The following is a 24,763-nucleotide window of genomic DNA, read 5'->3' on the forward strand; positions in this document are numbered from 1 at the left end:
ATTACAAAGAGCAGTTGAAATTCCTGACAAGAAATTCAATTTGGTAAATAACCCCAATACTGTTCATGAGCACTGTACCAACAACGGTATTAAAGTCACAAATACACATCCAAGGCACCTGTGTCCGAGGGCGAATATCCAACAACTCGCTCCAAATATGCAGGTATCTTTCGAGAGAAGCCATATATTAGGAATTAGATCACCTCGATTATTTAGAGAAACTAAACGGAGATTGAGAGAAGCCCAATATGGGTTCAAATTAGCTTAGTAATAGAGTCAAAAGCCACCATGGGTTCAAAGTCAGACTTATACTGATGACAAACATTAGCCAATACGGAGCAAGTATCGGAGTTTCCAATGCCCCCTAAGTTCCATTAGAGAATCTTCATTGAAGTTTCTTAGGCTTTTGTCCGAGGGTAAGGCTCAGAACAAACACTAAGAGCAAGTTCACCCGTTGGGTCACCAGGTCACCCACTATTCACTACTTTTTAGTGTTAATTTCACCCTCTGGGTCACGGGCACAGTGTATTTCGTGCCCTGGGTCACCAGCACAGTGTATTTCGTGACCCAAAGAATGAAAATATACACTAAAAAGCAGTGAATAGTAGGTGACCTGGTGACCAAACGGGTGAATTTGCTCCAACAGTCCGCCTTTGCTCCCTACGCTATTGTTCCTTTGGGAATTGGTGAGAACGGGAAGGAAACCAGGTTAACAAAAAAAGCAGTTGTATTTGGATTAACTTTGGACGGTATTCCCAACTATATATGTGCGTCTATCGAGCTCACTTAATTACGCACTGTCTAGCTCAGCTTATGGCTTCAATTACATCTCATTCTAATGTTAAGCTTATTAGTGCTATTCGATCATGAAAGTGAAAATGGTTACCATCCCAGTAGTCCCACAGCAGTTGCGGAGGTTGAAACAGTTGCTAAAGGAGATGCCGCAGTGAAGGAAGACTCCATTCAAAACCGAAACCATATAAAGGTTCCACTAATCGAAAATGATGAGGGTCTTTTCTTGACATGGGAAGATTTGTGGGTGAGAGTGTAGCCTCAAATTTAAATGAGGGAGAAAAGCATAGTAGTGATGGAAGAAGCTACAGATCAATCCTCCGACGGGTAACTGGTTATGCCAAACCAGGGCAGCTCTTGGCTATAATGGGTCCTTCTGGTTGTGGCAAATCTACTCTTCTTGATGCTTTAGCAGGTAATGATGTTTTGAAGCTGCGCATATATATGTATTTATGTATATATGATATGTACGTACATATATAGGGAGCCGATGTATGGTGCCATACATGAGAGTATCTGCTCTCCACTCCCTTTTGGTTGTTTAAAACAGTTACTTTTTCGAATAAAATTAAAAAAGAAAGAAAAAAAGTTTTAGATACAAGTCTCTAATTTTCAAAATTTGTAAAGAGAAAGTTGATAGTTTCAATCTTTTGATCATATATCTGCTTGGTACAATTTAGTCAACTTGGTACATTACAAATAATTCAATTGCAACATTTATAAATTGTATATATTATTAGTGACTAGAATTATACCAAACATACGTTTGTTATTTAATAAAAAATTAAAAACTATAATGTTTCATGTTAAAAAGTTTTGAGAATAGCATCCTAAATCGAACAAGGATCCAAGCACGGAACCAGGGGGTGGCTGAGGTGTGCTGTAGCCCACCCCATTTTTGAGAGAAATATATGCAGCCATGCAGGGTATAGGTTATAAAATAGTCTTTCGCCAATATCCCTTAAAGGTCTTCCCCTCTCTCTCATCTCTAATTCATTTTCTTCTATGCTTGATCTCTAGTTATCTTTTGTAATTTTTTTCTTAGTTTTTTCTTTCCTTGTGTATTTCGTAATTTCCGGTTCATCTAACATAGACTTCTCTATCAGACCAAAACAAAATAAATGAATTCTCCAATTTTATCATTTTTTCAATTAAGAGTTTAGCATTGAATTCTAATATAAGATCTAATTTATTTTTTCATCAAGGAAATGTCATAAAATTGATTAGTGAATTTGTTTTTTCCTTCAAACACAGAACTTAGTTTGATTCAGCTCACCTTCTTCTACAATTCTAGTTCCGTCCCTGCAAGGATCTAATCACAAAATCCTAGTTATATATGCAGCCTTGCAAGTTATATACAAATTAAGGTATAATTGACATAAATGATGAACACTCAGGTAGATTGAGTTCAAGCACAAGGCAAACAGGGGATATCCGTATAAATGGACATAAACAAGCACTAGCTTATGGAACTTCGGTACGTAAAATAGTTATAAAAACTAACATAAATTACTTTTTGTACATAAGGTTAATAATGAAGAGTTAACGAAATATGACCAACTATTTGCGTGTATATATAAACAGGCATATGTAACACAAGATGACACTCTAATGACCACATTAACGGTGAAAGAAGCTGTATACTACTCTGCTCAACTGCAGCTACCAGAGTCAATGTCTAAGTCAAAGAAGAAAGAGAGAGCACAAGTGACCATAAGAGAGATGGGTTTGCAAAATGCCATGAACACAAGGATCGGAGGTTGGGGAGCCAAGGGCCTCAGTGGTGGCGAAAAGAGAAGAGTTAGTATCTGCATTGAGCTCCTTACACAACCAAAACTTCTCTTTCTGGATGAACCAACAAGCGGACTTGACAGTGCTGCGTCTTTTTATGTGATGAGCAGAATTGCAAATCTTGGTCATAAATCGTCTCAGAGGACCATAGTTGCTTCCATCCATCAGCCTAGCTCTGAAGTCTTTCAACTCTTTGACAATCTTTGTCTTCTGTCTTCCGGCGAAACTGTATATTTTGGTCCTGCTTCTGCAGCGAATGAAGTGAATTTTTCAATTTTGTTTATTGATAATTTGAGTATTAGTAACTAACTTCTACCCCGCTCTGGTTTCAATTCTCTATAGTTTTTCGCTGCAAGTGGTTTTCCATGTCCAACTCTCCTACATCCATCAGATCACTTCCTCAAGACCATAAACAATGATTTTGAGCTGGTAAGCAATTCTCTGTTTATCCTTCCTGTCCTGCTAGCTAGTGCTAATTAACAGTAATTGTTTGACTGTACGTAAATACCGGAACAAGAACTAGAACTAAAGTAATGTACCGTTTTACTGTTTGGTCACCAAAAATTACACTCCGTTTTTAGCTATTTTGGTTTTGTCTACTTAAACTATTACGTGTGTATTGATTAATTAATTAATTAATGTAGAGAACACATGTAGAAACTTACTTGCTATATAGAAAATGTCTAAAATATGAAATTCACAATGTGACATTATTACTTTGAGTTTTGGATTAAGGCCACGTTTGATTCATGGAAAGTAAGCATCAGGAAAAGAAATTTGTTTTCATTTCCTACGTTTGGAATTCAAAAGGAAATGAAATACTTTCCTGAAGGGAGGGAAAATAAGGGGAAAGTGGTTCATTCCAAACATCAAAGGAATCACTTTACCCCTTTCTTTTCTTGCATTTATTAAACTCACAATATATTATTTTATTTTATTAATTACAAACTTTTTAACAACTTTCCTGATAACTTTCCAAATATTACTAAACATCGGAATGGAAAGTTCTCGGGAAATGTCATTTCCCTTCTCATAGGAAGACAAATGAATTACTTTCCTTTTCAGGAACCAAACGAGGCCAACTGTCTAACAAAGAATAATGAATGAAAAGAAAGCTATATAATTAACAATCCATTATTTGTATTATTTGTACTGTATTCTTTTTTTTTTTTTTGAAGATACAAGAAAGGGAGCTTCTATTCATACCTCCAAATTTTGACCTCCTTACTTAATAGACCTCCAACTTACTTTTACAAATAACCAATTTGCTATCTATACCTCTCTAATTTTCCTATAATGCCCATCGTCCGATAAAATCAATAAAATAACTTCTTTTTTTTTAAGATTCTATTCATACTTTCAAAATCAGTAGTTGGATCTCCTTCAGTTTTTGAAGATTTGGAACTGTAGCAATTGTTTTTTTTTTTTTTTTGGAAGTTCATCCTCCATATACAAGGAACAAATGTGCTAGCACTTTTTCAATGAATTGTCGACTCTTGGTTAGAGTAGGCAACAATATCATGTTTGCTCATCATCTCTGTTTGGACCCAAAATGAACATTTTGGCCTGACAAGGCACGTCTTGGAGAAATTGAGCCAATATCAGTGGCTCAAGCTATATATTGTCGACAAGCTCGAAATATATATTTAGAGGCTAAATAAAGCCTACTATGGAAGTATGACAAGTCAACTTTAGCATATTTTCCTACTTCGGCTAGGAAAAACCGAGCTAGACAAGGAAGGAGGGGTGGCAGACTAACCAAATGAAATCGAAATGTGCTGAAACTTTCCAGATCCATTCTAGACAGCCCAAGGATCATTTCTTATGAAGAGTGCAAGAGCTTTTTTTGAGTGGAAGGCCTTCAAACAATCAGCCCAATGTTCTACAGAAGCAAAACTGGAAAACTGGACCTGTAAGAGGTCCAGCAGCATTTTCGGCCCAACCACATGGAAGAAAGCTCTGAAATTTGGTCAGCATGATCTAGATTCATAGTGGAACATTTTTTATGAAGACATCATGGCCAGAATCTGAATTTCTGATGGAGATATACATGAAGGAATAAAGGAGCCGAAAGTGCTTCCTTATCTCCCAAATTCATCATTCCTATTAGTGCTCCACCTCCATCTCCACCTCCCTTATCTCCCAAATTCATCATTCCTATTAGTGCTCCACCTACACCTCCACCTCCCTTATCTCCAATTAGTGCTCCACTTTCATTTGTTTAATGCCAAAGTAGTTGGCATGGTAGCCTATAAATAGAGATTACATTGAAACACAATTCACACATTCACATTCAACAACAACATCTCTAAGATGATCTAAGTTCTCTCTAGAGCAAACCTCTCTAAGAGCAACTCCTCTCCTTCTCTTTCTCTTACCGGTGATCATACTCCTAGTCCTAGTCTTCTCAGAAGCCGACTTTCAGTGCCACCAAACCCTCTGTCAACGTGCTTCGGTCCTAGTCTCCTCGGGAGCCGACGGTAGTGCCGCGACCACAACGGTTACAAAACCAGCCAAGCAAGGGTAACGCCCTAGCAACCCAGCCAAGCTAAAGTCACGCTTTAGCAAGTTCTCTCTACTTCCCGGTGGTTCTCGCTCTGCTCGATCTACAACATCGAGTATCGATTTGGTGACGCAAGAAGATTAGCAAAAGTCCTCACCACGAGGCACAAAGAATCCCACGACGAGGTTGGTGCTCTCCTCGTCCACAATTGCTTGAAAGAAGTCAGGTCAAGGGACACCCCCGACGACCGCACCCGAACGGTGCTAGCACGCCCGCGCAGAAAAGAGACTGTTGACCAGCTGCAACAAAATTGGAGCCAAACATTTTGGCACGCCCAGTGGGACTACACTAGAGTCTTTTTGCATTTGTTCGCCATCATTGAGATGCTAGGGGAAAATCTTTACCAAAAGAAATTTCTAAAGTAAATAGATGGTCAATGTTGCCACCACTGGCGATACTGCCATTAATGATGAGTTTATGCCTATTCCCATCCCAGAGGGGGCAAGCATTGATGAACAGCTCGCGATCATCATGGCCAACATCGAGAGGAATAAAGAAAAGCAAGCCAGGGACATGGCCATTTTGATCGCAAAAACAAAGCAGAGGTTTCGCGATTGGGACCTAGAAATTGAGCAGAACGCTCGAGAAGAGGTCGTTTATGAGACTAACTTGCCTATAGGTGGCAATCAACCTAAGGGTCTCACTGGTGAGTCACAGCCTTACACAAAGGCTGTGCATGGAAAAGGTCATCAACAAGATTGTTCTTCTGACAATACAATTGTCGCTGAACAAATATCTGATTTCTCCACTGATCAAGCCAAATACGTGGCTACTGATCAGATGCATGGGGGGCAAGATGGAGCCCATGTTCATTATGTTGATCACCAAAAGGAATTTCTTAAAAATTCTAATAGCCAAGCGGTGATTAAATATGATCTAGGCGACCTAATCGTTGTTTTTGAGGCTCTTGATCATGAGAATTCAAACCAACAAGTGGTCGTCTATAATGGCCAATCTGTGGCTAATTCTATGCCAACAAAGATACTTGGGGGGCAAGATTACTCCTCCTACGAGCCAAATTGCTTCCAATTCTTCGACGAGAAGTATCTTTGTTCTTTTCCTACAAGCTCTCACAGGAGGGATTTTTACCCTACAAATTTTGATACATCAGAGCTTGGAATGAAGCATAGATGGCCTCCCCCGTGGTCTTCTAGAGGTTAGCCAAACATGGTGATGCTAGCTTCTTTCTTTCTTTGCTTTTAATTTTCTGTTAATTTTTTCGTTTCTAGTGAATTTGGTAAGGGGTTGTGAATCATAACGGAATAGGTGAAGTCTCTTTTGTTAATATTGGTGCCTAGTTCAGGTCCCTTAAGGTTAATGGCGGCTTTTATTAACACTTGTTGAACTGTCTTCACACTTATGACCTTTCTTATCTTAGTAAGTATAGTCTATGTGAAATGGTGTCTAGAAAGGGGACAACGTTCATGACAGGTTCTTGAATCCAGAAGTGCGTGCAAATGGGCCTAAACCACTATGTGGGAGTAGCTCATGCCAAAATGGATTCTGCCTCTCTTGTTCGCCCTCCCCCACCTGGCCATTTCAGTAAGGTTGCCCAAAGGATTTGAAAGAAAATTTGTGTCTAGGCGACTATACTTGGGCCGCATGTCTAAACCTTGATTCACATTGTCTTATTGAATTCAACTACTTATAAAAAAAAAAAAATAATAAAAAATAAATAAATAAATAAAAAATTAGTGCAATCCATAATTACTGAGGAGTCAAAACACTGAGGGATTAATTTATTAGCCAGTCTCTTCGCATAAGCCTTCGTGGGAAATTCTAGTGTTCCTACACTCGCGAAGCCCATTCATGAAGGCTTGTTTTTGAGGCCCATAATCGTTTCTTCGCTTTGCCTATCAACACTAGGGGGGCAACACTATACAATACTAAGCCGAGTCAGCGGCTCCGGAAATTTTTTTTTCAGCTTTGCCCTCGCAGGAAAGGCTGAGCTCAAGGGAAATGTGAGAGCCACCACCGTGACCGCCACCTCCATCGGAAGTAGTCTTCATGTTACCAAAGATGTCCTCACCATGCATTGGGAACAGAGGAAGGGTTTCAATCTCCATGTTCATAGATCCATAACCACCATAGTTCCCCTTCTGCCCGTTAAAAGCAATCACACCAGCTAAAGAAGCAGAAGCAGATGCAGAAGATTCGAAGTTAATATACTGATCCTCAGGTTTCCAATTGGTACCATTGTCATCACCAACAAGCCCTGATCTTTGCATGGGCACATGAACATCCGAAGTGGACCTCTTCTTCCGCTTCTCCCGAGCCCTTTGGTTCACGAACCAAAAATAGACGTTCTTGAACTCGATCTGGCCGTACCATTTCAGCTGGAGACAGATCCTCTGAATCTGCTCTAAAGTTGGGGACCTAACTCCCTTATTGTAGAAAAGCTCCTTGAGGATTCTTATCTGATCTGTAGTGGGATTCCACCTGTTCCGCCTACAAAGCATGTTAGCACTACTCTCGGCTGCTTTGTTGCTTCATCCATCCTCGGTTGGTTGCTGGGTTTGTGGTTCCATTGGTGAAGGGTTGAGAGAATGCGAGAATTGAAGAATGGTAATGACAAGTAATTAAGAAAGATTGCTGTTAGAATTATTGGGAAGGACTGAAGATCTGTGAGAGAAGGACTGAAATTGACAGAGAGATGTTCGTAAAAAAGGAAGGGTATTGTTGAGGATCTGAAACTCAAAGGAAAGTTTTTTTTTTTGGCGTGAACGTTCCCATCCCCATAATGCACCTATTTATAGGAACAGGGCATGCAAATCTCCACCCTTGGCCGATAGTCTCGGAAAAGCATTTCCACCTGCTGGATGGTTAAAGAGTCAAACCGATGTCAGTAAAGCGTGATTAAAGTTGCCTTAAATCTCGGAAAAGAATGGATTATTGGCACGAGGGAACCGAACGGTTTCCGAGGAGGTAACTGTTCTTTTCACGAGATTATTTTTCATGACTGTTGTTTTTCAACGAGTGATTAGTGCCTTAAATCTCAGAAAAGAAGGAGTTATTGTCGCTAAGAGTTTTGAGTTGGGAGCCAGCAAGTGGATCCAAAAGATACATATGTCCTCAAAAACCTCGCCACGAGGCTCTTTTTGACGCGGAGCATATTTTAAAAGTTCATATTATTTTCAATATACAACTATGGGGGCCTATATTTGGGGCCTTGCGAGACACAATTATTGGCTTCTCACGGATATTTGGATATCAGGATAAGAAAATATTATTGTATTCATAAAGTGGCTTTGCGGCCAAAAGCAATACATTCATTACAAAGCCAAAAGTGGCTAGAATACAAAACAAGAATCTTCGGATTATCTTCTAAATCTTTTCTCAAGTGGAAGCAGCTATGGAATCCAACGTCGGGTTGAGCCGCGCCATTATCTCAAGGAGGGGCAGACTTCAGGGAAGGAAAAAGAGGAGTAACGGAGCCCCCGCGCCCCTTTACATGGAAGTGGTAGAGGAATACAACATAGGCTTGGCCAACACCATTATTCATGAGAAGGGGAGACTCCAGTAAAAGAAAATGGAGCCTCCAAGCCCCCTCAATTGGAAGCAGCTATGGAATCCAACGCCGGGTTGAGCCGCGCCATTATCGATCTCCTGGAGGGGCAGAGAGTGAAGGAACCAAATATCAGCTTGAGTCTCTGCACCCCCTCTAGCCTTGGTAACCACCATTAGCTGGACGTGAAGTACAGGAACAGCCATTCTGTAGCTTGAACCCATTCCTTCAAAGAGTCCATCCCTTCTCATCCCTCCAAGATTCTATCAAGAAGAGAAAGGGGGAAAAGGAGGTGAGAACCAAAGCCCCTTCCATCTGGAGGGCACAACACGGGCCAGGTCCAGAAGAAAGGAAACAGAGGAGGAAAGATGAACCTCAGAGTGGCAGTCCTCCCTCTCCCCGTTTCGCTCCGCGTATGGGATTTTCTCAAAAAATGATCTTACATGACCGGAGATCCCACACTTGGAGCCTCCTCGTGTTTCTAAACCAATCTGAAGCCTGGCATTTTTGTTGCAGAACTCCAGAAGGACGAAACAAGGGGTTGCCTAAGATTACGCCATGAGGCCTAACCCAGGCTTAAGATTACGCCATAAAGCCTAAAATTTAGAGGCTAAAGGTCATTTCATGAGGGAAAGATTTGTGAAGAAGGAGAAAAAGAAGCAAGGATTGAAAGGCCATTTCTCGAATATTTCAGAAAAGTTGTTGTGAGTATTCCCTTCCTGAAATACAACTATTTATAGGGACTTCAGGCAAATCCCCACCCTTGGATGAAGCTCAATTTCAAAACCGATGTCAGTAAATCGAGATTAGTGATTCCAAATCTCGGGAAAAAAGGGACTAGCAGCATGTGAGGAGCGATTTTTTGAGGAGTTAGCTATTATTAGAGGATTAATAGCATGTGGGGAAACCGAACGGTTTCCGAGGAGGTAACTGTTCTTTTCACGAGATTATTTTTCATGACTGATGTTTTTCAACGAGTGATTAATGCCTTAAATCTCGGAAAAGAAGGGATTATTGACGTGTAAGGAGACCGAACAGTTTTCGAGGGGGCCTTCAGAGATTGGCCCATGAAGCTCAATTTCAAGCAAAGTTCCTCCACGCGGAGATTCGCCGCAATAGCACTAGCTTCGGCCTGAGTGGCCCGTTCTCTGAGATGGGCCAGGTTGCGGCCCATTTCTTCAGAAGCAGCCAGAGGTTCATCGAGTTGGGCTTCTTCTGTAGCAATCGCGTTTTCAACAAAGGCTAAACCTGTATGGAGGTCCTCGATCCGAAGTTTGAAGTCGGACCTTTGGATTTGTAGTTCCCGCAGGCGGTTGGTTCGCTCATTTAAAATACCGCGAGAGATGTCCATTTCTCGAGAGAGGCTATTCAAAGCCTCTCGAGTGTCGTGAGCCTGGGCGTTCGCAGCCGGTTGACGTTGGCGGGCCTCACCAAGTTCATTCAGCAGATCGTCAATGGCACTAAATTGCTGCAGGGTCAATGCCTTCTCCTGGCAAAGATACCTTAGGGCATCCAAGACTCGCGAGAGGATGTCAGTCTCCAATACCTGAGGACCCAGATGTTCGTGAAGCACCATCTTAGCCTCATCCACAGCAGAAGGAGGAGTTACCTCTAACACCCTCATCAATCTCTCGAATCTGGTAGGAGGCGGCGGAGGCGCCACAGGATCACGAACCACCAATGCAAAAGGGTGGACAACTTCCTCAGTTTCTTCATCTTCAATAGGTTGGTCTGTCCCTTCAGCCGCGGGAGAATCTGGAAACTCAACTCGCGGCTCACCATGGGCAAGTGGAGCAGATTCAAGCACAGGGCCCTCGGCTTCGACGGTTGTCTCATTTATTCGCAAGACTTGGGGGGCACCACCACCGTCAGTATCATTTTTCATCTCTTGGGCGACTGTCCGACCGATAGGACCCTCAGCGTTTGTAGCCACCTCCTCGGTACAAACAGAATCCTGGTTAGATTCAGAAATGTCAGAGAGTGGGGTTGGATCAAAAGGGAAATGGAAAGCATTGGCCAACAGTGGCTTACCTCTCGAGTTGTCGGGTCAATATCTGGTACGTGGTCACTAAGAGGAAGAGGCCTCACTTCATTCACCTCTTAGACCTTTAGTGCCGCGAGAATCTCTGTCGTCATCAGTTCCTCATAAGCGCCAGAATCCTCAGAGTGGCTTTCCACACTTTCATGCTCCGAGGAGTCGTCATCGGAGATCGTTATTAGAATGGTAGGACCTTGCAGATGCTCTGTAGATGTGGGAGACGGAAGAGGCGCCACAGGGTTAGTTGATGCTTGAACTAGCGAGAGAGTTGGCTTTTCTGCAGTGGCTGAGGGTCCAGCCTCGCTCAGGCGAGAGGGATTAGTGGTCCTTTGACGGACCTGTCAAAAGATACATAGTGAAGATCCTGCCCAGATTCTAAAATTTAAAAAGGTTAAGACGGGGTCGGAGTTTACCAATCGCATTCCCAGAGGTTCGTCATCTTCAAAACTCTCTTCGACGAATTGAGCTCGATCGCGTTTGCAAGCAAAGACAGCAGTGGCCTGTACGAGAAAAGAGTCATAACTCAAAAAGGGGGGAAGCACCAAATATACAAGTTTGGGATCATTCTTAACTAAATTACCTCAGCGGGATCTTCATCATGCGAAGACTCTCCCTCAGAAGTCTCCTCTGCTATTGCCTTTTGTTTCCCCGCCTGAACAGAGGCTATCCTGCTCCAGGTAGTTTGCTGCAAAACACACTCAGGAATAAGAGCGAGAAAATCAACACAAGAAAAAAGAATGGTGAAGAAAGAAAAAAACTTACTGTTGCCCTAGGCTCGTGGATTTGTATCCCTGGACGCGATGAGCGAGAAGGTAGAATAGGTCGCGGGGGTTGTGCTGCAGGGTTGGAGAAGCGCTCAAGAATCTTGCGGTCCTCCGGACCAGGACTACTCATCCCACGAAAGATCAGGACAAAGAGTTCGTCATGTGGCAGGTCCCAACAGTTCACGGACACTTCTTTCCACCAATCAGCATAATCATCGTCGACATCGTTGAGGGGGTACAGCGCTCTGACCCAAGGGGGAATCACTATCAAAGTAAACTGACTCTGAAAGGGGGCAGACCCAGGTGGGGATAATCTCCGCCAAGAGGTGTAGTAATTGGCAGAATCAACCAGAGGCCAGGGTACCAACTGGACCAACCCAAATTGGCGAGCAAAATGGTTAGGGGCATAGAGCTCATAACTTACGCGTTCAGTGGCAAGACGAATATCCAAGCAGGAGATGGCGCGACGAAAGGTCAGGAAGTCTCTTTCGCTATGATCCCGTCCACTGGGCAGAAAGCCATCATCAAGGGGAGGAGGGAATCGTCTAGAAAGGACTATTTTTGGGTCCGGCATCTCTCCCAGCAAGTACAAGTAAATAAAACACTCGGAGTAGGGTGGAGCTCGATACCTTACGTTGCGGCAAAGCCAGTTCCCGAAAAGGGAATCAACTGGAGGTTCCTTTGGAATATCACCGCAACGGAAGAGAGGGAAATAAATCTGCAGCCAAAAGGCAAGGATCCAGAAGGGGCCACTAATTTCGGTATCAAATGGGCGCATTACGGCTCTATAAAGGAAGCGATATAACGCACCCAATACAGGTTGCCCAAGGCCAACGCAAATACCATTGTAGAGAGCAGTGGCCAGAGAATTCCAAGGTCCAGTAGGTTTGTTGGAAGAAGTGCAAAAGATAAATTTGCAAAGCCAGAATTCCAGGAATGCGATACCTCCTGTATGGTCACGCCGAGTGCAGTAATATTCGCGCCAGGATGGGTAGGATCTGCTGTGATGCCCTCGACCAGCCATATCCATTCTCAAAGAAAATTGAGTGCCATCAAACTGACCATGCACATAGGGGTCAAAGTCAATGGGCAACCCCGTGATGGTAAGAACATCCAGCAGAGTTATGCTCATCTGCCCAAACCGGAAATCGAATGTATTGCTGGAGGTGTTCCAGAAGCAAAGAGCGGCAGCTAGCGGTGCAGGGCTAGTATTATTGGGAAGACAGAAGCATAGATCAATGGTTTGGGTGATACCCACCGCATCCCATCGGGCCAAATCTCTTGCTCGGACCTCCTGATACCAAATATTTTCCTCGGGAGCGACGGTAGGCCAGTAGCCCACTTTCCTCCTTGGTCCCAAACTGCTAAAATCACCAGGCACCTGCCGAATAGCCGCTATGGGACGGCGGATGGGAAGCCCATAATAGGCCATAGCATCATCTGGCAAACGATCGCGAGGTGTGGGACCCAGACTCGCTTGACTATCACCGCCACCAAAGCCCATCAGTCGACTTCTCTCCTCTCCGTTCTGACTTCTACATCGAACACTCATGTTAGTTCGCCAGGCGAATGCGGCTTTCTCAGTGATTTCATCTGCCTGATCGATAACGAATGGTTTCTTGGATGCCATTTCTAGGTCGCAAGGAATACTTCTCCAATACGCTTTGATTTATAGCTCAAATATGTTTGGAGATTAATTTATTAGCTGGGCCAGTGAGTGGCCCTAGTTGATAATTAATGAGTCATTATTCTATCTTGAGAATCGCATCTAAGGCGACAGTGAAGATACTTCTCCAATACGCTTTGATTTATAGCTCAAATATGTTTGGAGATTAATTTATTAGCTGGGCCAGTGAGTGGCCCTAGTTGATAATTAATGAGTCATTATTCCATCTTGAGAATCGCATCTAAGGCGACAGTGAAGATAGTCCACCTTTTTCTACCACCGCAGGGCCAGCATAGTGGCCTGATGTTTTTTAAAACATGATTAAAACCGATGCGGTTTTAGATGCTAAAGTTGTAGCAAAATATGGTGGTTTCAATTGGTCACACGTCATGATGACGATAGCCATGATCCAATCATCCTCTTTGGCATAAGACTCGCGAAGGATTAAATGAAAGCAAACAGTTTGCTATTTTGCATCTTATTTCGCCAAGTACTATAGGCCTTGATCTAGCCAGGAAAGCGGCTCCAACACCTACATTTGAAAAAATCAACAGAGAGCCAGCAAACAAGGTAGATACTTGTTGCTATACACATGGCGAAGCTACCACCAAGGAAGAGAAGGATCCTCATTCGCGATCAAAAGCAGTCTCCTTCGCATGGGGAGCACGCTAAAGTTTTGATTGCCTACAACCTGCCCAAGTTTCGCTAGATCCATGGGGGGCAATAAAGTTGGCAAAGGAAGCGTCAGTTCATGCCAAAGGCAATTCAGTAGTGGCATTCAAGCTTTATGGCCTATTTAGAGGCCTATATGGAAACAGTCAAGCCAATACAAGTGGCTTTGGAACAACGACTTTAAAGCAACGACATTATAAGAGTAGTGTTGATTCAAGACCTCTTTAGTCAAGACGAGGACCTTTGACTTCGAGGTCTGGGGGGCAATGTTTGGACCCAAAATGAACATTTTGGCCTGACAAGGCACGTCTTGGAGAAATTGAGCCAATATCAGTGGCTCAAGCTATATATTGTCGACAAGCTCGAAATATATATTTAGAGGCTAAATAAAGCCTACTATGGAAGTATGACAAGTCAACTTTAGCATATTTTCCTACTTCGGCTAGGAAAAACCGAGCTAGACAAGGAAGGAGGGGTGGCAAACTAACCAAATGAAATCGAAATGTGCTGAAACTTTCCAGATCCATTCTAGACAGCCTAAGGATCATTTCTTATGAAGAGTGCAAGAGCTTTTTTTGAGTGGAAGGCCTTCAAACAATCAGCCCAATTTTCTACAGAAGCAAAACTGGAAAACTGGACCTGTAAGAGGTCCAGCAGCATTTTTGGCCCAACCACATGGAAGAAAGCTCTGAAATTTGGTCAGCATGATCTAGATTCATAGTGGAACATTTTTTATGAAGACATCATGGCCAGAATCTGAATTTCTGATGGAGATATACATGAAGGAATAAAGGAGCCGAAAGTGCTTCCTTATCTCCCAAATTCATCATTCCTATTAGTGCTCCACCTGCATCTCCACCTCCCTTATCTCCCAAATTCATCATTCCTATTAGTGCTCCACCTACACCTCCACCTCCCTTATCTCCAATTAGTGCTCCACTTTCATTTGTTTAATGCCAAAGTAGTTGGCATGGTAGCCTATAAATAGAGGTTACATTGAAACACAATTCACACATTCACATTCAACAACAACATCTCTAAGATAATCTAAGTTCTCTCTAGAGCAAACCTCTCTAAGAGAAACCCCTCTCCTTCTCTTTCTCTTACCGGTGATCATATTCCTAGTCCTAGTCTTCTCAGAAGCCGACTTTCAGTGCCACCAAACCCTCTGTCAACGTGCTTCGGTCCTAGTCTCCTCGGGAGCCGACGGTAGTGCCGCGACCACAACGGTTACAAAACCAGCCAAGCAAGGGTAACGCCCTAGCAACCCAGCCAAGCTAAAGTCACGCTTTAGCAAGTTCTCTCTACTTCCCGGTGGTTCTCGCTCTGCTCGATCTACAACATCGAGTATCGATTTGGTGACGCAAGAAGATTAGCAAAAGTCCTCACCACGAGGCACAAAGAATCCCACGACGAGGTTGGTGCTCTCCTCGTCCACAATTACTTGAAAGAAGTCAGGTCAAGGGACACCCCCGACGACCGCACCCGAACGGTGCTAGCACGCCCGCGCAGAAAAGAGACTGTTGACCAGCTGCAACAAAATTGGAGCTAAACAATCTCGTACAAATATGTTTTCCAAGTATTATTTTCATTCCATTTAGGTGTCATTGTCCCTAAACTAATTCTCTCATACTTGTTTCTATAGCAACTTGAAATGAACATGCATGGTCCTTTTGTTTTAGATATGTATGGGATAGTGGAGGAAATTACAATAATCAACCATGAGACTAGTGCATTCTCCATAGATTTATATCAGATGGTCGAATTTTTCATCATATCTATAGAATAGTTCCACATAAAATTGTTCTGCACTGATGATGTGCGGGAAGATCTTGTGGACAACTACCCATTGTTGTGTTTGTCATATAAACGTGCTAGAGTACTACTGGTTTTTGTCGCCGCTCGTTCACATGTTTGATTGCATTCAAAATGAGTAGGGCTTCATCAACTGAGGTGTCTTTGTATTTCCCATTTTCTCTCCTTCTATTTTTTATTTTTTTTATAGCGCAGTGATAGATCTTGTAAATTGTCAGTTGTGTGAGCAAGGAAGTCTATCACTTTACGAGGACAAAGTCAAATTCAAAAATTTTTGACTTCAACGTTAAATAACATTTGGCGATATATATTTTAGGGTCTACATTGGAGGAGAAAATCTTTCCCAAGTTGAAGACTATTACTGTTTGTAGAGATAAGAAGAGATTTTTTTCTTTTTCCTTATTTGTGTCTTTATTGGTAATTTGACATGAGTTGACAAAGTCAACTATTACTTGGAAAAAGTGAGAGGTCCAAATACCAATTTTGGAGGTATGAATAGAAACTCCCTACAAGAAATTCTACTAGGGCCTCAATAATACTCATAAACTAATTTAGTAGTTGATCATTTTTGTTACAATTTAGGGGGAGAAAGGAAAGATTATCATTAGAAATGTTTTTATCATAAAGTCTTTGAAAAAGTTATTTCAGCAAGTACTACTTTTAATTAATTTCAAATTCAGGACATCGAGAAAGGTATAGCAGGAAAGACACCCACAGAGGAAGCTATTCATACTCTAATGAAGTCATATAAAACATTTGAATGTTATCACCAACTTCAAAGACAAATAGCTGAATTATACAAGAAGGTAATAAGCTAAGTATGCAATGATCAAATTCGTTCGTGTGCCATAAAAATCTAATAAATGCCTCAATTGCAGCTAACTTTATTTTTCTATATATTGACATGGAATCCATTTAGGATTGTGAAGCATTAGAAAAGAGAAGCCATGCTCTGGCTTTGTAACACAATGTTTTGTACTTACAAGAAGATCCTTTGTGAACATGTACCGAGATCGAGGCTACTACTGGTTGCGCCTTTTTATCTACATAGCCCTAGCTGCCGGCCTAGGCACTATTTATTATGATCTTGGATATACTTATGCATCAATTCAGGTAAGATATCGATATATATAGAGATATACATGACTCTTTTCAATTAATTGTACGTACTTGGAACGTGGGTATGCATATATAATTGCTTTCGTCCGGAGAGGCCTCCCCCAATTGTGTCCAATATAAACTGGACTAAGGTTTACCCCCATATAATGTATCAACGAGACTTGGGCGTTTGTTGCTCGGAACATATTTGTGATACATTTACATATATCCGAACAAATAATTAAGGATTTCATGTAAATTCTAAATTAATTTGTTCCTCTATGGGCTATCTTATAATTTGGATATGCCATTTTGGGGTGAATCAATTAGGGAAAGAGTTGCAGTACTACAATGCCTTTTTTATTATTCGTATTGTAAGTCATTTTCTTCACCAAATTATGTGTATGCACTAATGAACATGTTAGATATACATTAATTGTTTCAGGCACGAGGCTCTCTACCAGCATTTGTGGCTTCATTTCTAACTTTCATGGCCATTGGTGGGTTTCCTTCCTTTGTGGAAGACATGAAGGTATTCATTATCTCCTTCTAACGTCTTGGCCACAATTATTATAATTGAATGTGAAATAATAATGATCACATTAGTTAGCTCTCACGAAATTTAAGATCTCCGTAATTCTAATAGATTTAAGCTACAAATGTATAAAATTCACCTAATAACTTTTATTTTTGTCTCTCTGTTTTTTTTTTTTTTTGACGAAAAGAGGTCAGCCCATTATATATATTCAGCAAATAGTACAAAAACGAAACACTCCTATGTGGTCGACAGAAAAAATCGTTCCTTAGGGAACCCTAAAACCTATTCTGAAATAAAAATAAGACCCAGGAAACCCCCAGTTGACCCACCTTTTAGGAAATCCACGCACCATTATTTCAAACAAAAACATAGAAACTCCGAAGCAGGTAAATTAAAATGATCCTCAGAGCAACTGGTTTTTGCGACCTAAGAAAAAATTAAGCAATACTCTGGGCCATAGAGACCCTGTCACGCCCCGAATTTTGAATAATAAATTCAAATCCGAAACATGAATAATTACAATTACAAAATCCAAATCGCGAAACTTCGAGTTCATTATTACAATTCACTCTCACAAGCAATATTGTAAAGCTCAAATGAGCATAACACACCTCACAACGTACAATTGCTGTAAAACTCTAACAATTGCTCTAACCGCACGATCACCGTCCTGGTTCTCCTGTCCTGTAGGATTACCCGCTACACAATTTGAATAGTGTACCGGGAGTTGCAACAACACAAAACCCGGTAAGCTTTTTACAGCCAGTATGAGTAAACAAGAAGAACTGTTGATTTAATAAAATACATTTCCTTTAACTCAAGTATAGAAATGTAGAAACATCACAATTACAATGATCACCACAAAACCACTTCACTTTCTCACTCTCATATATATATAAATATATATATATATATATATAAATATTATACACTTATGAGTCACTCCCCGTTACCCTCATAAGGTCACTCAACATTTGGCAGACAGACTAGAGCTCTAACTGATCGTTTCCACCTACCCGGCGCGAGGGCGTGGTTCACGATTTAATGCTATTAGTTTCCACCTACCCGGTACAAGGGCGTGGTTCACTAATAGATGCCATGGTCACCCCCGTGACCTATTGATCTCCACAGATCAATATATCTCAACAAATCAACAATTTATTGTTTCTCAACAATAAATTTAATACCTCTCACAATATTGTTGCTTTTCAACAATAAACTCAACACAACCATAACAGTACATAATATCTCACAATTTCAACAATACATATTATTTCACATAAATAATATATATATAGATAGACATTCACACAGGAATGCCCATTAATACCAACTATAGCTCACACAATGACGACAAAAAATAAATTAATTAAAAGTACTCGGTTCGTAATATGAACCACGTGAGGTTTACTCACCTCGATAATCCCGCTGCGTCTTCAATTCCGCTCAAAATACGATCCACAATCGTCCACTAACTCAAACCGTCAATCACCTAGTCAGATACGATCTTAACTTAGCAATCATTCATAAACCACACATATACGGAAATCCAACGGTCGGATTCTAATTTAATGATGATCCAACGGCCAGATCGAATTTATATGATGATCCAACGGTCGGATCCTCACGGATCGCCCTTAGGATCATCCTCCAAAATTATCACGAAGATCCAACGGTCAGATCTTCTTGAATCACTCTAACAAACATCTCCTCAAAATTATACGAAAATCCGACGGTTAGATTCTCACGAATCGCCTTCCGAATCACTATTTCACAATTATACGAAGATCCAACGGTCGGATCTTCGCCCATGACCACACAAAGCCACTGGGACAGTCATAAGATCAACATAACAAAACTACAAGTCCATCGGACGGTCTGATCTTCACAGATCACAAATCGAACGATCGAAATCGATCGAAACTTAAAAATTCATAACTTAATCATACGATATCCAAAAATTATGAATTATATATGCAAACGATCGTATCGACACGTAGAACACAAAAATGGACAGAAACTGTCCTTGGGGTGGCCGGAGGTCGCCGGAAACCACCATCACAGTGGCGGCACCGCCACCCATCCAAAGTCAAAATTAGACAAAACTCCCAACACGAAAGTTCTTCATCTTAACTCGAATTGAAACTTTCATAACTACACCAAAGTCAGATTATAAGCCAAAAAGTAGAATTTTACCTTATAAGGTTTGAAACCCGAAGAACCCTAGTTTTGAATTCGTTCCAATTCGATCTCCACAGATGAAATCGATGCAATCCACCTTAGGGGAAATGATCTACATCTTCAGAAGTGCAGAATCCTCTCAAGAATCACGGCAAAAGGTGGCCGGAGGAGGGAGAACGACGGTGGGGAAAGGAGGTGATTTCCAGCTCGACTGCACCGTGTTCTTCGACTTGTAGCGGCTACCACGTTGGTTATTTCCCCTCGATGTCTTCTACAAAGTTGTAATATAGCTCAGGCCCAGCAAAATCCCTTTTGGAATCAACTCGATTCGAGGTTGGATGAGAGAGATATCGGCCGGTGAAGGAAGAGCAGCATCGGGCGAATTCCAGCTCGAGCTGTGCAGCTTCTCGGCCTCCTAGCACCTTCCATGGTTCTTTTCTCACTTTGATGTCTTCTAGGAAGTTTTAACTGACTTCAAGGCGAATGAAAATACTTTTGGAATCAAGTCGATCGGAGGTCTGTGGAGGGAGATATGGCCGGTGGAAGAGAGAGGAACAAATCTGGGCTCGGGAGAGAATTGGGGAGAAAATATAGGTTTCTGAAATTTCTGTCCTCCAATGCAATTTCCGGAACTTTTTTTTGTATTTATAGAATTTTCCCGATTTTCAATCGCTTATAACTTTCTCATACGAACTCCGATTTTCGCATTCCATATGTCCACGAACTCGTATCGACGCGCTCTACAACTTTCATGAATGAAGTTTTCCCAAATTCCCAATGTATAAAAAGTCACTTTTTGAGACCTCCTAAATAACGTTCGTTTTCGAAAATTAATCGTTCGAACTAATTCCATAACTTCTCCAAGCCTCGTACTCACTCCCACTATCGTGAAATCATTTCTAAAAATCCACGGAAATTAATTTGGATTTTTCGGGGTATTACACCCAACCCATCCAACCCCCTATCAAAGAGATAGTCCAAGCCTTGTACAACCTCAATCCAAGCCCAAGAATGAGGTTCACAGTCCAGTTCAAGGCCCAAGTGGCCCAAACACTTCAAGCCATGAACTAAATAGGAAACCCTAGAATCCCCAGTTTCCATGCAGTCCCCGACGCCGCCGACTAAAATGCCGTCGTAACTTTTATTTTTGTCTTGTTTGATATAATAAAGTGATAAGACTATAATTTATTACTTACTATAAATCTTTGTTTACATAAATTAAGAGCATCTTTAGTAATACTAGCCATTTTTCAGTCAAATTTTAGCCAAAGTAGCTAAAAAGTCATTTTGGCTAGCCACTTTAGAAATACGTCTGCATAAGTTGTCACGCCCCAAATTTTGAATAACACATTCAAAATCCGAAACATGAATTAAACAACTTAAACAAATAAACGTTCTGAATTCTTTTCTCAGAAACAACTCCACCACTTACACAAAATTTCCAAATCGGTAAACTTCGAGTTAATTATTACAATTCCCTCTTACAAAGTAAAATTGTAAAACTCTAAACGAGCATAACGAACCTCACAACATAAAATCAGAGTATCACAAGCAGCTACTCTACACAGCTCGATCACCTTCCTGATTCTCCTGTCCTGTAGGATTACCCGCTACACCGTTTGAATAGTGTACCGGGAATTGCAACAACACAAAACCCGGTAAGCTTTTTGCAAAGCTCGTATGAGTAAACAAGAAAGAACTGTTGATTTATTAAATTACAATTCAAGTAAAATTCAACAGTATTACGTCTGCAAAGAGACATCAAACCACTCATGGAAAACCACAAGGAATACATTTTCACAATCCTCAAATCACAATACACCACACTGGTCCTGCAAACACCCAACCCACATAACACCACTCTGGTCCATCCCAATAACACGTTAGAGCTCTAACTGCCTCGTTACCTCTGACACCTTGGCCTAGGGTCAAGCAACGGCAAAAATACTTCGGTTAACACTATAACCGTCGCGCTTTGGACATCCCCGTCCTCAGCACCATATACTTCGGTTAATAATAAACCGTCGCGCTTTGGACATCCCCGTCCTCAGCACACAACTTCGGTTAATAATAAACCGTCGCACCTTGGACATCCCCGTCCTCAGCACACAAACACTCCGGTTATCCTTAACCGTCGAACTTCGGACACCTCATCCTCAGAACCTTACATTCTCTAACTCTATACATCCTCCAATGTAAATCATGAATATTAACAAGAACTCATCAATCATGTTCATCACATATAAATATGGTAAGTCACATGTCAATTCATAATAATTTAATCATCCTAATTTCCACACTCTTCAATGTCACACCATTCACATATAATCACGTAAATATATATATATACGTAATTATCCGCTCAGGGATAATCACTAATACCAACTATAGTTCACATGCAATAAAACCGAGAAATTCATTTGTATCGTAAAAATCATTTTACTTACCCATGGACCGTAGTTGATCAAGTCCATATGATTTTAAAACAAATATTTATTCCATAAATATTTTCACGCAATTACGACAAAATAAGGTAATTAAATTTATTCGGTTCGTAATATGAACCACGTGAGGTTTACTCACCTCTAATTCCCGCTGCGTCTTCTAAAAGCCAAATATAAATAATACTGGTTGGCGACCACGAAAACGAGTTCCTTCATCTAGCCGTAGCTCGCAACATTGCCCTGTACACAATTATATTTCCGTAAACGGCAATCCGATAAAATAAATACGAACCTAAACGAAACCCGAAAATCCTTATCTCCATTACTTCTCAAATTCCACCCAAATCTTACATCTAATACCAATTCGTTATCTTAAAGGTTCCAAGTCAGAACCAAGAGATATCCGACGGTCGGATTCTCGTAAATCGATAATCGAAACCCTAATTCCCAGAAATTCATAATCAATTGAAAACTTCTCCAATTCCAACTAAATTGACATATTCAACCTCTACAAAAATTATAGGATTTAACTAGCTAAAAAAAAAACATAATATAATCACTGCTCATACACCGCACTATTCATGCGACAAACACTGTTCATGTGGCGGCCAACACCTCCTCTGGCCACCAAATTTCATCCACAGCATCATCTCAACATTTCCAATCACTTTCTCAACTGTGACAAAGTCAGAAAATACCTTGAAGTAGCCGAACAATTAAGCACTCCGATGTACAGTGAAATTTTCCAATTATGCTTTCTTCCTCCATGCTTCGATCTGGGTTATGAGACTTGGCGAGCATGAAGAGCGGCTTAAGGCGCTTCTAATGGACCTGGGTTTATGACTGGAGGTGGCCGGAAATCGGCGTTGACTAATTTGCTACAGTAAAAATGTTGGCTTCGATCTCCACATTTCCGGCCAAATCGTCGTAAACAACTCCCACATGCGTGATAAGGAGGAAGAGACGAGTCTATCGATGCTCGCAGCTCGCCATTTGGTAGTCTAGAGGTGGTGAAAGAGGAGGTTGCAGAAGAGAGAAAGAGAGAGTTGCAGAAGAGAGAAACTGAGAGAGCACGGGGGAAGGAGAGAGAAAAGAAAGAAAAGTTACCTGGCTACAGTAACATTTCAAATTTATACCAATCTACCAAAAACAGTAACTTTCATATTTCGCTTATAACTTTCGCATACGAACTCCGATTTTTACGTACCACATATGCACGCACTCGGTTTAATGTCCTCTACAACTTTCATGAAGGAAGTTTTCCCAAATTCCCAATGTATAAAAAGTCACTTTTTGAGACCCCCTAAATAACGTTCGTTTTTCGAAAATTAATCGTTCGAACCAATTTCACCACTCCTCCAAGCTTCATACTTTCTCCCATGACCACGAAATCATTTCTAAAATGTCCTCGGAAAAATAATTTAGATTTTTTCGGGGTATTACATAAGTGCTCTCTATTTTAGTTAATTTTGAATTTATATTATTTTTTAAATGAAGATTAAATAGTTTAAATATATTTATAAAATAACTCTAAATGAATGTTTTAAATTATAGAGAGCATCATCTCGTTCTCTATATTTAGGAGCAAGATTACTAAAAGTTATAATGGAGAGCCACTTAGGAATCTGGTGCAGCTGCTAAAATATCTAAAAATCTAAACATGCTCTCCAAAATAGCTAAGGAGCCAAAATAGAGAGTTTGTTAAAAATGCTCTTTGAAAACTATTATGTTTATATTCTTAACTCGCTTTGATTAATTGCCCTGTACCATTTGGTCTAGTGGCATAAGTCTCTCATTTGTAAGTGGAGGTCGTGAGTCGAAATAGGCTAGTTGTTGTATTTGAGTTGTTGATTTGATCAAAAAAACAAAAGAAAAAAACTCTCTTTGATTCAATTTGTGGCTACGCCATTCTACATAGGTTCGTAAGTAGTAAATAGTTTTGCTCTTGTACAATATCAGGTATTTGAACGTGAAAGACTGAACGGGCACTATGGTGTTAGTGCATTTGTTTTCGCCAACACATTTTCTTCAATGCCTTTGTTAATGTTGATTTCACTGATTCCTGGCGCAACAACCTACTATCTTGCTGGACTTCACAGTGGATTTGAACACTTCTTCTACTTTGCTTCTGCTCTATTTGCTTGCATGATGCTGGTTGAGAGCCTAATGATGATAGTTGCGAGCATTGTACCGAATTTCCTAATGGGCATAATAGCTGGCTCTGGATTGCAAGGGATTATGTTGTTATGCGGCGGATTCTTCCGGCTACCAAATGATCTTCCGGATCTTGTGTGGAAATACCCATTGTACCATATTGCCTTCCACAAGTATGCATTCCAGGGAATGTTTAAGAATGAATTTGAAGGAACAACGTTTCCGAATGATGATCAACTTAGAATCGGTAACTCTAAGTGGCTTAGTGGCGACAGCATTTTGAGAGATATATGGCAGGTGGAAATGGGTTACTCTAAATGGGTTGATCTTGGTGTCTTGCTAGGAATGATAGTTCTGTATCGAGCCTTGTTCTTAGTTATCAATTTATCATCAAGATCACTGAGAAAAGGAAGAATATTACCTTAGCTCTTCTGCCCATGGGTCCGAAGCAAAGCATGCAAGTATTGGTGAATCCCAAGAGAGCCAGCAGAATGGTAACAACGTAATAGCTTGTATGTATATATGTGTGTTTGATGATGATGATCGATCATCTAATTAAGGATTTAAGGTACTAGAAGAAAATTGAAAATAAGTGGTTTTTTTCTTTCTTTTTCTTTTTGGAAGAAGTTTGGATCAATTGGCTGTTTAATTTCTGGACGTCGGTGTGTATTTATATTGTGGAGGTTCATTTGAGGATAAGCAGCTGAACTTCTACCAAAACAATGTATATAGACAAGTGACA

At 40.9% G+C, this 24,763-nt stretch overlaps 1 long non-coding RNA gene and 1 pseudogene across 1 annotated transcript; one reads left to right on the forward strand and one right to left on the reverse strand.

Annotated features, from left to right (window-relative positions):
- Positions 1–873: 873 nt before the first annotated feature.
- Positions 874–24,646, forward strand: LOC133725764 (ABC transporter G family member 1-like; annotated as a pseudogene).
- Positions 20,803–22,882, reverse strand: LOC133743178 (uncharacterized). Its single transcript, XR_009862993.1, has 3 exons — positions 22,566–22,882; positions 22,007–22,107; positions 20,803–21,033 (listed from the first exon to the last, which is right to left on the reverse strand). It is a non-coding gene; the product is annotated as an uncharacterized LOC133743178 (long non-coding RNA).
- Positions 24,647–24,763: the final 117 nt, after the last annotated feature.

The sequence above is a fragment of the Rosa rugosa genome, chromosome 1 (genome assembly GCF_958449725.1).
Source record: "Rosa rugosa chromosome 1, drRosRugo1.1, whole genome shotgun sequence".
Lineage (NCBI taxonomy): Eukaryota > Viridiplantae > Streptophyta > Magnoliopsida > Rosales > Rosaceae > Rosa > Rosa rugosa.